This window comes from Geotrypetes seraphini, chromosome 1, assembly GCF_902459505.1.
Source record: "Geotrypetes seraphini chromosome 1, aGeoSer1.1, whole genome shotgun sequence".
Classification (NCBI taxonomy): domain Eukaryota; kingdom Metazoa; phylum Chordata; class Amphibia; order Gymnophiona; family Dermophiidae; genus Geotrypetes; species Geotrypetes seraphini.
Window position 1 is genome coordinate 235,549,256 of NC_047084.1, and position 13,280 is coordinate 235,562,535.

Below are 13,280 nucleotides of genomic sequence, written 5' to 3' on the forward strand. Positions count from 1 at the left end.
CTGTCAGGAAGTCAGAACTGCTTAGCAGAAGATAGGACTACAGGAACATTAGCACTTGCATGGGCCGAAAAGGTGCTGTCTTCTGCCTGTTTCTTGCCTCTTTGCTTGGTAAAGGAGAAGGCAAACCTATTAGAAATGAGGAGAAAGTAAAGAACTGAAAGAAGATTGGGAGAGAGAAGAGAGATAGGTTGGAGATTCTTGAACATATTCAATGGTTTCTGTGTTTGGAATGCTCTGGCCATTTGCAATTCAGATGTCAGGGGATAGGTTGAGAGCAGGATGTGCAATGGGTGGGGGAGCACTGGGATTGTGGGACCTGAATCCTTGAAATTTAGTGCTGCTTCTGAAGCAAGAAATTGTGCCTTGGAGCAGGTCGAAATTCCAATGTCTGGATTTTCCACTGCAGACATAGATTCTCTATGTGAAATAGGAAATGCACATTTGTATTGTCAACCCATCAAGACCACTCCTTCTTCCTACATCCTCCATGCCTTCTTGCCATCTAGATGTATTGAGCCTCAACATTTTGAATAGCACTTGTTGTAAAATGGCATTTAAATGTCTGGGCCTCTCCAGACATTTAAATTCTTCCATTTAGATGCGTGGATGCTTCTAAAATAACCACCTAAATTTTTCATGGAAGCCTCTAGTGGGCTGTGCTTTGATATGTTAGTCAAATGAACATGGTGTGCTTCCCCTTGGTTCCCCATGTGGCAAGAAAGATATTGGACAAGCAGTATAAAAGTACTCAAGCAGTATAAAAGTAATCTTGTGAGAGTAGTTTTATTGGTTTGGAGTTGGAGTTAGCCAACAAAAGAATGATTTTTTTTTTTCATTTAGATAATAGGGGTAAGATGGAGGGAATGAAAGATGAAAGGAGAAAGATGCCAGACCATGAGGGAACAGAGGAAAGATGATGGATGCCAGACCAAAGGGGGGGTCTAGAGGAGAGATGGCAGGGGAAGACAGACAGTTTCTGGAAGGGGCCGACAGTGGATGGAAGAAAGAGAATGACAAGAAGATGAGGAAAGCAGAAACCACATAACAAAGGTAGAAAAAATTATATTTTTTTGCTTTAGCATAAAGTAGTATTATAGCTGTGTTGATAAATGTTTAGAAATAGAAAATGGAAATACAGTGATCATTTTATTGGACTAATTTTAATACATTTTTGACTAACTTTCAAAGACCAGATTCTCCTTCCTCAGGTCAGGACAGGATACTTTAACAGTAGTATACTTTACTGACCTAAGGAAAGAGGGTTTGACCTCTGCAAGCTAATTAAAAAATGTATTAGTCCAATAAAATGGTATTATCTTATTTTCCATTTTTTGTTTTATTTGTTAATTTGTAAAGTGATTTATTTCTCTTTTTTCATATTTACATCTGCTATCTTTATATTTTGTTCAGTATTGGGGGATACGCACCATTGTTTCTTCACCCTCTAAACTGTACCGTTCCTTCATTCCATGGAACAATATTCTAATGACAAAGCACAGAGCCAATAAGATAGATGTGGACTTATTCTATGCACAATGGTTTTGTTTCAGGTGCAGGAAGAAGATTGGAACCATTATGTTAACAATAGTACCAAGTACCTAGAAGTCCTATAAACAAGCATGGAGAAGATTCTGAACTTTCCAGGTTTATAGGTTTGGCTGGTAATTTCTGGCCATCTTAGGGCCAGCTTAGCTCCTGTGTTTAAGAAGCATAAAATATCTGCCTATCTATTATACTTAAATGCTACTTTTATTACTGTTAGATACAAAGTGACAAGAAATTGGGCAAAGAGGGAAGACCTGAATGAGAGGTAGTAGTTTTAGGGATGTGAATTCATTTGAAAATGAATGATAAAACTCAATGAATGAGGCAATTGTTGATACATTCCCTTTAAGTAAAGGGAATGGCCATGCGTCCTTAGGCACCCTGAATTTCAGTCACTATGGGTGCAATTATAGTCTATGAGACCAGAAAAACAGCAATTGCTTTTTCTTAGCCACTGTGGAGCTCACCAGGCATCAATTCATAACCCTTCAGCATGGAGGCTACAGGCCCACAACGGAAATCACAGACAAAACAGAAGCTAGTGAATAGTTATCTTCTAGGCAACAGAAAGGAAGATATGCAGCTGGAGCAGCATTTGGTTTCTAATCAAGTATACTGCATGCTGATCCAAAGGGGCTCATCAAGAGGTTTGTCTCTGCTTCTGCTGCACAAAGAATAATAATTTACTCACTTCTATCTTGACTGTGCAGCTTCCATGGCTTCAGGTCTGTGGGTCCAATTTTCTGACCACAGGAGGCAGCCTGACCTGGTGGTAAACCTAGAAATTCAATGCAGGGTCCATATCTAGCACACATCATTGCATTTCTGGTCTATTTTACACTGTGTTTTGCATAGCTGATATTTATTGACTGACCAGTTAAGTCATAGCTGCCAAACATAGACCTGCTATTTATCATGAATCATAGACCAACACCATTTTCTTTGCATTTTTTTCTTGATTTCAGAGAGAAAACAATCTTGCGTTAGGAAGATGGTAGGCTTCAGAAGACAAAAAGAGTGAAAATGATCAGCTATGGACACAGAATTTAAAAAAATGAAAAACACCCACAGGACTCAGCTACAGAGGGCCTAAGCACTGATTGAAATTGTAGGTTAAAAAAAAGGTTGGCTTTGATGTAAACAGAGTGATTCCATAGTTAGAATCTTGATAGAAAATAAACTGAAAGGACCATAGTAGAGATAGTTTTGATACACAGAGGTAGGAAGGGCAAACACCATTCAAGCTGGTAGGTTGGAGTCTAATACTAAGCTGAACGTGGGGCAGATTGGTTTTGTGCGGGCTTAGGGAGTGAATCTGTTTTTGCTTTCCTATTTGGATAAGAGTGAAATAGTTTTGCTGCTAATATTTAAAAAAAACCTGATTTGGTAAACTCTTAGATGTTACTAAATTGATATAGGCCATAAGACATTGTGTGTTTTGTCCTAATTTGGTTTAGGTCATTTCTGATGCTAAGGTCTTGATGAATATGGAGTACTCTGAAGTTTTATCATCAACGGGTGGCATTCTGCATGGATCAACACTCAACTAATCACAATGGACTAAGTCCTCTATGTCCACGGACAAATTAGAAAGTAGGACTTAATAACCTAATTGTAAGAGAATGCTCATAAGCTCTCAGATGCCTGCGCTGATTATTCAAGGTTTTTAAATCAGCTATTGCAGGAACATGATATCTTTCATCGAGCTGTGAGCTGTATTTGTAAACTTTTTTTAAAGTGCTGTATGCTGCGCCAAACAATAAAGTGCTTTCTAACGTGCTACATATTAAAACAACAACAACAACCTAGGAGCTTAATAATCGGCACTTATCTTTTGTTTCTGCACTGGTGCCGCTATTGCTCCTCGTTGCTCCTCACAGCTAATAACCCTACGGGCCCCGTTTCACCTACACATCGGCTTCTTCAGGGGTCTACAAATTAAACTGCAAGCATAAATATATATTATAATTTATTCTACTACTTTTTATCTCAAACAATTATAACCATAAACCCACGGATACTCACTGTGTTGCCCTGCTTGCTTATGCAGTGAAAAAATGGCGCTTTCCACTCACAAACGCCACGCAAGCGCTTTAAAGCTCTCTGTAGCTGATGACAATTTTTTCTTTTTCTTTTTGCGCATGCGTTTTGAAATACCACTTCCTAAACCTAAAATGAAAAACTGTTATAAATTCTCTAAATGTCAAAAATATAAGAAACCCAAAATCAAACAAATCAAAAAAAAACAAGCACCAATCTACTGTTGTATTCATTCCTCTTGGTTTTAAAGTGCCAAGTTTGAAAATCCAGTGTGATTCCCGTTGATGTAACTTGCGTTGTCTATCTCCTCCTCTCATATGTGGAGCTTCTTTATCTATGCAGAAACATCTTAAATCCAGAAACTGATGTTTCATCTCCATACAGTGTTCCATTAAAAGGGTATTGCGTTTTCCACAATTTAAGCTTGATTTATGCTCTGCCATTCTGATCTTAAACTGTCGTGTTGGGACCTGCTATTGCAACAGCGTGGTTGATGGACTAGAAAAGGAGTCCAGCTGCACTCCAAATGGTTTTCTATAATTGAGGTTTATAATATCTTGGACCCGTGATGAAAAAGTGTTTATCGAAACGTGGACTGTGTCGGGTCCCAGTTTTTAACCATTGTGAACCACACTGTGGAAAACAAGTTTTTTTGTCTACAATAAAGTTCCTGAATCCTGTATATCATCTCTGCAGTTTTTTTGTTTGTTTGGATGATGCTAGAGGACCTTTCTGGACTAGCACAAAACCAATTTCTTTTTAGATCCGCAATTCATCAAGTCACTAGGACTCGAACAAGAGTTTATGGCACCTAACAACAACAAGATAATCTGGGGAAAACCACTGCTTATCCCTGTGGTTAAGTAACAGGGATTCTAGCTAGCTTCTGGGGTCCTGACAGGTTTTTGTAATCTAGATTGCCATGGTTAGAAACAAGATAATGGTCTTGATGATCTTTCTGACAATACTGGAGCTCTCTTGACCCTCCTGGTGCTCTTTGCCTCACTTTTGGTGCCATAGGATTTTCACGTCACTTGCGATGTCTTATTGTGCTAATGCCTTTCTGGAAGATGACTGCTAGCAAGTTTTAATCAATTTACTGAAAGCAGGTAGAGACTCCCAATTTTAGAGTACAAAATTGCTTGTCCCAGTAACCTTAATGGATCCAAATGAAAATTAAAAATACAATGCATGATTCAGAATCTGAAAACAAATTGAATGGGTGATCTGAAAATAAAACAAACCAAAACTTTTCCCATGAATATCACTAGTTTGTACTGAGGTGGAGCTTGTGAGTGCAGTGGGAGATTCTTACTTGGGTTGACTGCCCCTTGTCAATCATTGCTGGGAAAGGAGGGGGCATTCGAGAAAAGATTGGAATGCAGTTAATACATTTTCCTGCATATTATAGTATTAGTGATTCTTACACTATATACGAGGGACCGGGGCTACGCACTTAGTCCAGTGATTTTCCACTTTTTTCATTCTGTTGGAAAAATATGGAACATAAAAAGTTTCAAGTTTCAAGTTTAATTCGTATTTGATAAAATCGCTTTTTTCAAAGATTACAAAGTGATGAACAATAAAAATTAAAATAGGGGAGACAAACAGTTTTTGGGAATCACAGACATACATTCAACAAGAGCGAATGCAGGGAAGAACTACAATTTGGTATAGGAAAGCGAACAAAGAAGGGATAAAATAAGAGGAGATTTAATAGATCAGTGCTTGCCTGCTTTGAGTGGATATGTTAACTGAACTTTGAAGGCAGTTTAATTGAAGACGTCCCTATATAGGTAACTTTTTAATTTTGATTTAAACTTTTTGAGGGTTCTTCTCTTATCAGGGCTGGTAGTAGGTTCCAGGTTTGGGGAGCAGTGACAGAAAAAATTGTGTTACGCCTGTATTTATAATTCTTAAGGATGGAATAGTAAGTAGGTTTTTGTCCTCAGATTCTAAGGAACGGAAAGGAATATATGGGATGATAAATCGGTCTAGAAATAATGGAGCTTTGAATTGTAGGACTTTAAATGTAATAAGAGCCTGTTTATAAGTTATTCTATGGTTGATAGGGAGCTAATGCGCATTCTTTAATAAAGGTGTGACATGATCAAATTTTCTTTTACCTGTAATAATTTTTATTGCGGTATTTTGTATTATTTGTAGTTATTGGACTAACCCCTCTTCTACGAAACTGTGATAGCAGTTTTTAGCATGGTGAGCCACGCAGAATGTCCCATGCTGCTCCCGATGCTCATAAGAGTTCCTATGAGTGTTAGGAGCAGCGCGAGCCATTCAGAGTGGCTCTCTGCACTACAAACTGGTAGCGCAGTTTAATAGAAGTGGCGGTAAGTGTATAGCCCTCGATGGAGGCTGCCCCAACTTTATTGGTTGGGCTGAGAACTTTTCAGTGGCCCCTTATAGATATTGCAGAAGATTTGTAATAATAAGAAAAAGATATACTATACATTATTTATTTTAGTTAATAAAACTGCGTATTATACCAGATATCAGAATAAAATATAGTTATGAAAGAATTTTACTAGGGCATTCCAAAAGTATGTAAATAGCATTGTTCTATTCTTGATCACCTTATTACTCCATGCTATTTATATATAAGTATACACATCTTATTACTCCATGCCATTATTTAAGCTATTAAAGTTGACAAGCCTCTTATAATCTAACTAAACTGGAAAAAAATGTTCTCAAGTTAAATAATTGAGCAGCATAATTAAATCTGAAAGCAAGGAAGCAGACTGCAGAGAACGCACTGTGGTTTGGTTATATTAAATAAAAAAAGTTTGCAATTATTGTGAAAGCTATCAGGAGATCTGCTTTTACCATCGTTTCTGAGAGTGCTAGAGCACTCAAAACTGAACATAAGTGCAGAGGCACTTGGAGGCCAGTGTTTAGTAGTGGAGAGTGTGATAAAGTTAACTACACATATTTTTAACTGGATACATGCTTTCTAGTCAATGGATTGGGAAGGCAGAGGGTTAAAATCATTAACTTCTCCAGGTAATTCCCACAATTACCTGGTTACAACTCACTTTTCAGATCAGTGTTTCTCTAACCAGCCCTGGAGTATCCCCTAGACCAAGTGTCCCCAAATCTAATTCTTGAAAGCTGCAACACTTCTGGATTTTCACTAACATGAATAATATATTTTTTATTTATTTAAAAAATGTATAGCCCGCAGCATCTCACAATTCTGTATGGGTTACATAAAAACATACATAATAAAATTATAACAATTATCATAAAACTTATAACAAAAAACAAACATTGTCTGTAACCTTTTTTTCTCCTTAAAAAACTAAAGTTAAAAAACCCTGCTTGATATCAATGAAGAGATCTAAATATATTCTCTCAAAAACAACATTGTCTTTACACTTTTTCTAAATTGTAACACATTATCAGCCTGCTTGAGTACTCTGTGCACTGACACCATAGATGGCGAATCCTTGATAATCTCACCAGATGTACTAATGGAACCTCAAGACGCATGATTCTCAGAATACAGAGCTCACAGTGCCTGATAAAGATGAAATGACAAGCTCAAAATAGCTAAACTCTTGTCTTTCAATACTTTATAAATTAAGCATAGACATGGAAATGATAAGGAAGAAACTTAGGAACACTTAGAAAAAATGGCAAACGGTAGAACATGCCTGGTCTTTTTTCAAGGACACGGTGAGCAAGGTGTGACGTGGACAAGAGGTCATAGCCTAAAACTGAATGGCAGCAGATTCAGGACAAATGTCAGGAAGTTCTGTTTCACACAAAGAGTGGTGGGCGCTTGAAATGCTCTCCCGGAGGAGGTGGTGGCAGAAAATACTGTGCTGGGTTTCAAACGCAAGTTGGATGCACACCTTCTTGCAGATCATATTGAGGGATACGGGAAATCCGGGTCTCCAAAAAGGAGCACCTAAATGGGCCTCCGCGTGTGCGGATCGCCGGACTAGATGGACCTTGGTCTGATCCGGTGAAGGCGTTTCTTATGTTCTTATGTTCTTATAATATGATCAAGTTCAAGGTTGAAGTAGGAATACCGAAAGGAAAGAGAACCATAGTGACAACTTTCAACTTCAGGAAAGGAAACTATGAAGCAATGAGGGAAATGGTAAGGAAGAAACTTAGGAACACTTAGAAAAAATGGCAAACGGTAGAACATGCCTGGTCTTTTTTCAAGGACACGGTGAGCGAGGTGCAAAATCTGTATATCCCCAGATTCAGAAAGGGATGCAAAAAGAGTCAAACAAAAGACCCGGCGTGGATAATAAAATAGTGAAGGATAATAGCGATAGGCAATAAGAAAAATTCATTCAGTAAATGGAAAAAGGACCAAACTGAGAGGAATAGGAAAGAGCACAGGAAGTATCAAAAAGAATGTCACCTTGTGGTTCGAAAAGCCAAAAGAGAGTATGAAGAGAGGCTAGCCAGGGAAGCTCAAAATTTCAAACCGTTCTTTAAATATGTTAAAGAGAAGCAGCCAGCTAGGGAGGAGGTGGGACCGCTGGACAACGGAGCCAGGAAGGGAGTGGTGAAGGAGGAAAAAGAAGTAGCAGAAAATTTAACATGTTCTTTTCATCTGTATTTACAAATGAAGATACATCCAACATACCGGAACCTGAGCAAATCTTCAATGGAGATCAAGCAGAAAAATTAACATCCATGGAAGTGAGCCTTGAAGACATACACAGGCAACTAGAAAAACTAAAAACTGACAAATCCCCGGGTCCGGATGGAATCCATCCAAGGGTTCTGAAGGAACTAAAGGAGGAGATAGCGGAACTACTGCAGCAAATTTGCAATCCATCCCTGAAATCAGGCGCGATCCCGGATGAATGGAAGATAGCCAACGTTACGCCCATCTTTAAAAAGGGATCAAGATGTGACCCTGGACACTACAGTCTGACCTCGGTTCTGGGGAAAATGGCAGACGCACTAATAAAAGACAATATCGATGAACATTTTGAAAGAAACAAACTTCTGATAACCAGCCAACATGGTTTCTGCAAGTGGAAATCGTGCCTAACAAACTTTTTGCACTTCTTCGAAGGAATTAACAAATGGATGGACAGAGGAGATCCCATAGACATCACATATCTATATTTCCAAAAAAACCTTTGACAAGGTACCCCATGAACGCCTACTTCGGAAACTGAAGAAACATGGGGTGGAAGGAGACATACATAGATGGATCAGAAACTGGTTGGCGGGTAGGAAACAGAGGGTAGGAGTAAAGGGCCACTACACGGACTGGAGGAGGGTCACGAGTGGTATCCCGCAGGGCTCGGTGCTCGGGCCGCTGCTATTCAATATATTTATAAATGATCTAGAAACAAGGATGAAGTGTGAGATAATAATATTCGTGGATGACACCAAACTATTTAGTGGAGCTCAGACTAAAGAGGACTGCGAAGAATTGCAAAGGGACTTGAGCAAACTAGGGGAATGGGCAACGAGATGGCAGATGAAGTTCAACGTTGAGAAATGTAAAGTACTACATGTGGGAAGCAGAAACCCGAGCTACAGCTATATGATGAGAGGGATGTTATTGAAGGAGAGTACCCAAGAAAGGGACTTGGGGGTAATGGTGGACATGACAATGGAACCAACGGCACAGTGCGCAGCGGCTGCTAAGAGAGCGAATAGAATGCTAGGTATAATCAAGAAGGGTATTACTACCAGAACAAAAGAAGTTATCCTGCCGTTGTATCGGGTGATGGTGTACCCGCATCTGGTGTACTGCATCCAATATTGGTCGCCGTGCCTTAAGACGGATATAGCGTTACTCGAGAGGGTTCAGAGGAGAGAAACACGTCTGATAAAAGGTATGGAAAACCTTTCATACGCTGAGAGATTGGAGAAACTGGGACTCTTTTCCTGGAGAAGAGGAGAATTAGAGGGGATATGATAGAGATTTACAAGATCATGAAGGGCATAGAGAGAGTGGAGAGGGACAGATTCTTCAAACTTTCGAAAAATAAAAGAACAAGAGGGCATTCGGAAAAGTTGAAAGGGGACAGATTCAAAACAAATACTAGGAAGTTCTTCTTTACCCAACGTGTGGTGGACACCTGGAATGCGCTTCCAGAGGGCATAATAGGGCAGTGTACGGTACTGGGGTTCAAGAAAGGATTGGACAATTTCCTGCTGGAAAAGGAGATAGAGGGTTATAGATAGAGGATTACTGCACAGGTCCTGGACCTGTTGGGCCACCGCGTGTGTGGACTGCTGGGCACGATGGACCTCAGGTCTGACCCAGCGGAGGCATTGTTTATGTTCTTATGTTAATAAAAGGACCCCTAAATGAATAATGATTCAGTTGAAATCAGACCTTCAGCCATTTGGTTTGTTTGAAGGTAGACAAACTGAAAATGTCTTTATGCATGCACATTTTACTATTCCTAAAAAAACAGAATGTACATCTCTAGTAGAATCAATTTTGTTAAAACTCCATGTGGTTAAGAATAACATATAGCTTGAAAGAATTTAGCCTAATTGAACACCAAATCTAAACTGAACCAGCTTTTATATCTCCTTATCTACGGATGTAATATATAACTGTAGGCCAATGACAGCATATTTGAATTGTTAGTGGTGGCATGTAAAGTACAGGTATTTGCATTTTCAACCTCCTAAAACATTTTGCTTTAAGCTTGCAAAATAACGATCTTCTCTATAGTCACTCTGGTGACAGCAACATTATAGGCATCAGGAGAATGACAAAAATACACTAGTTTTGCCTTATAATTGTTTATTTATTTATTTATTTTTGCATTAACATAATCATTGCATCTTCTACTTGCAACTTTCTAACAGCATTTTATATAAGCTGTTTAAAAGTTATTTTATTTTAGAAAAACTGAAACAGATAAGCTTTGATTTTTCTATAATTTTGTTCTTATTAAAATGTATGATACAAAATAAATACTGTATCTGCTTCCATAATTAGTGTCAGCACTTGAAGTATGAGAGTGAGGCAGAGGCTGTCCTCTTGTATTCCTCCCCAACCAATATCTAGCAGTAATCTTGCTAAATGGCAAGGTATGGTTAGATTTAACAGACAGAGAAAGAGAGTTGAGACTATGAGAAAAAAGTGGAACTTCTGACAGAATAGAACTTTATTCTTCACAAAATTGTAATTTAAACAGATTATATTTCATTATAAAGTATTTTAAAGTAGCATGGAATGCTGCTACAATTTGTTTTTTTGCCAGGTACTTTTTTTTTTTTTTAATCTTTATTAATTTTCAGAACTGATACAAAGTGCAAACAATATTCATTCAGATAAAACATAAAACAGCACTTATAGTCAAACAAATATTAAAACAAAGTACTCTTCCCTCCCCCCCCCCCCCCCCACCTCCTTCCCTCCCTCTCTGGATATGTGTAAAAATCATCTAGGAATTAGGGGGTTTAATAAATTAGTCAGTCTTTTATTTAACAAATGCCTCTAATTGACCCCATATTTCTTTAAACTTTTTATTATTTCCCAATTGTTCTGCATTCATTCTTTCATACCTGTAATAAAAACAAAGTGTTTCCCACCAAAAAGAAAAATTTAAACTATCCCAGTTCTTCCAGTTTCTGGTTATCATTTGCATGGCCACCCCCATCATAATCAGAAGTCTACATTTATGTGTATCAATTGGACTCTTAGATTTCCCAAAAAGAACCACGTCATAAGACAATGGTACAGAGACACCGAGTATCATATTAATTTTCCCCCATATTGATTTCCAAAAATTAAGTAGCAAGGGACAATAAAATAACAAGTGATCCAGTGTCCCTACATCAAGATGACAGTGCCAGAATCTATTGACTTTGAACTATCCAACTTTTGTAAATGAACTGGGGTCCAAAAAATTCTATATAACAAAAAGAACCAAGTTTGCCTCATTGATGCTGACGCTGTACATCTTATTGTCCAAGTCCAAATCCATGGCCATTGTGTAGCAGAAATATGCTGCTTTTTTTCTATACTCCAAATGTCTTTTAAGCTTGTTTTAAGTTTTTTTTTTGCCAAATATTCAGATATTAATTTGTACAACTTAGTGGCCTGATGCCCTTGAAAATCTGTCTGGAAATATAGATCTGGCAAGCTATACTGATTTTTTAAGGTGCGCCAATCAGAGAACCCTTTCTGAATGGCCTGTTTCAACTGCAACCATTTATAACCTAGAGATTTTGATATTGTGACAAATCTGGCTCTCTTCCTAGTTTTGTCACAGGAGTATCTAGGAAGAGCAGTAAACTCCTATGCAGGAGAGCTGACCAGGTTGGCTCTGCTGAGTGTGATAGCGCTGACCTCACTTGCACCAACATTGATGAGACAGACACTGACTGCCAGGGAGAGTTCAGTCCAGTTTCAGGTTACTCTCCCAAGCCTGTTATTGAAGCTCAAAGGAAATCAGGAGCTAGGAAACTACAGCTCCCAGAAGGCCAGAGAACTGGCAGGAAGCTGTCAGCTAGGCAGGTACAGCTGCAGAGAGAGCTTTCTCCCTTCCCCCTCTTCAGAGCAGGGAGGGGCGAATTGGAGCCAGTTAAAACAGGGCAGCTGAGATCCAGAGGGGGGAGAGGAGCCAAGGGGGCTGCAACGTGAGCCTGAGAGGCAACACAACTCAGCTCCTCAGCTGAATGCTGATGAGCTGGCAAGAGACTGTGAGATGGTGGACATTTCAGAGGTGTCTGATCCCACCGTTGAGAGGCAGCTGGAAAGCTGGGAACCGATGGACATTGGTGTGCCAAGTATTCCCAGTGAGAGATTGGAAGCAATGGACACAAGCTAAAAGGTTGGAAGTGTTTTGCTAATTTGTGATTCTTACCTGTTTCATGAAAATTTTGGGACTAAGTTTGCTATGTGGTCAGAAGTGCTTAAACTTCCCAGAACTAGGCTCTGAAGAAAGCTTCCACATGGTTTGGTGTCTTAAACTGCCTAAACTTTTGGAAAGCTACGCAGCGTTTTGGTTTCCTCCTCTTCACACAGCAGGAGGCTAATTAGCAATGAAAAGTTTCTGCAGGGAACGTTAGTGAGGGAGCAGCTCCGTTTGTGTGAGTTCCCTAGCTGCAGGCAGCCTGTGGAAAGATTCCAAGTTTAGCAGTTTACTTTCTTGTGGTTTGGAAAAGTTTTATTTTTTTTTTTTCTTTCTCATGCAGCAAGTATTTTGTGTGCTTCTCTCTACTGCTCCTTCATAGGAAGAGAGCATTGCTAAAACTATATTATCATTTAAGGCTGGTTAAGAGGACTATGTTAATGAGACAGAAGTCCAGTCCTAATTCTGGTTTTGTGTTTTCTTTTATTGTTTCTGATTTTTGATAGAACATTCATTCTTATACTGGTGAAGCCAGGGTGGCCAGGTTGGCCCTGTTTTTGCATCCTGTGTTTCTGAACATATGTACTGAAAAATGCTATAACCTACTGATAACACCAGATCAGCCTGACCTAGAGTCAGAAATAAAAGTATATCCTTATTTTGGACCTTCTGGAGTGTGTGTGATATTCCTTGCCTGTTTTCACTGAGGCCGTTTGTCCTATGGTTTTTACCCTGAAGGATTCCCTAGTTGAAGGGAACACGCTGGGAACAGTTACAGTCGTGGTGAACCCGGCTCACTGCGGTGATCAGGAGCCCGCAGGTTATGACAATATGCCAAATGATTGTTGCAATTGTAATAAATTTACCATT